Source organism: Rhagoletis pomonella, unplaced genomic scaffold (assembly GCF_013731165.1).
Source record: "Rhagoletis pomonella isolate Grant_MI unplaced genomic scaffold, Rhpom_1.0 Rhpom_scaffold_00001, whole genome shotgun sequence".
NCBI classification, from domain to species: domain Eukaryota; kingdom Metazoa; phylum Arthropoda; class Insecta; order Diptera; family Tephritidae; genus Rhagoletis; species Rhagoletis pomonella.
In genome coordinates, this window is record NW_023458555.1 from 106450494 (window position 1) to 106451880 (window position 1387).

Sequence of the window (1387 nt, forward strand, 5' to 3'; positions counted from 1 at the left end):
AAAAGAGATACAAAACTACATCAATGCTGTTGGCATAATACTCGCTGCTCTGCCTAAGAAATATTGGAATGCAAATGAACACCATGGGTAAAATTGCGTGTTGTGTTTGGTATTATTTTCAAAGGGATGTGTATACATATATCCTCATTTCAGTGAGCCGCTGATGTGTCTTCAGTTGGTGCTGCCTTGAGTAAAAATTGTGAAGACAGCGAGCGCACTAAAATCGCTGCAAGAAATTATATATGACAATGCAGACAAATCGGCGTCACTTACTAACGAGGAAACAGCGGAAACAAAGATGAGGAATTTGCAGGGTGAGTTGAGTTTAGCGGGAAGGTTAGTACCTTTTTAAAACTCTTATTACTTTCTTGTACGTAGATTGCATAGAATATTTGGCCAAATATCGGCACTGAAAGCACAAAAATCACAACGAAAAACAACCACGCCAAAGAGGAGTTTTATGTGCCTAGTCAAGCATTTTTAACTTCGCTAATACAAATTTTCCCAGCCATTTTCTAGCACATACAACAAAGGTGATGTAAGCCATAAAATATCAGTGAATTCAATTTCTAAAAAAAATTATTCCAGATTTATTTAATCTGACTTTGTGCTGAGGAATGGGGTCTGCATACCCGTGCAAACTGATGCCGTTCCCTATATAATGTTGTCTCTGTCGGATTCATTGCTAACGCCATTAAACGATGGCATACTCGATTGTATGGATCTCATACAAAAGGTATTTTATTGTATTTAGCTACATTTCAACTATAAGAAAATTATTTTATGACATATATATATATACAATAACAATCGCAAAAGTTTATTGGTAACAACTGCGGGGGTAAATGAGTCATTGAATTCGAATGTCTTCACTGGGCGCTTGGCGGTTACTGCTTTACTACATCGATTCCAAGAAGTTTTGAAGCGTTCCAATGACGACGAACGGCTGATGGGCGCCGTGCAAGGGTCACAGTAGCTCATTCCGGGGTATTGATCGTAATTATCAGTGAAGTGCACGGCTTCCAAATGCGCATTAAGTCAATTCAAGAACCAGTTTGATAACAAAGAAGTATCATACCACAACATTACCGGCACCCTGACTCTTATTAAATAAGTACCAAATAAGTAAAGACATATCGTCTACCCGATATTACTTACAGTGGTCCACGAAATAATAGGAATGCGATATTTTAACAACTATTACTACACTTTTCGAAATTTAAAAAGTTAAATACGGCATTAATTGTAATTCTTTCCTGTAAATTTGTTGGGGAAAGAAAAAACAACAAAAAAAGCGAAAGTAATGCCGAAGTTAACTTATACTATTTCGGAAAATTTAGTGCTAACTTGACACACGTAATAACATGGTTCTTTTGAGTCACAACAA

General features: G+C 36.8%; 1 long non-coding RNA gene across 1 annotated transcript; it reads left to right on the forward strand.

Moving 5' to 3' along the window:
* The first annotated feature begins 18 nt into the window (after window positions 1–18).
* Window positions 19–512, forward strand: LOC118733074. Its single transcript, XR_004992204.1, has 3 exons — window positions 19–87; window positions 154–314; window positions 379–512. It is a non-coding gene; the product is annotated as an uncharacterized LOC118733074 (long non-coding RNA).
* The last annotated feature ends 875 nt before the right edge of the window (window positions 513–1387 follow it).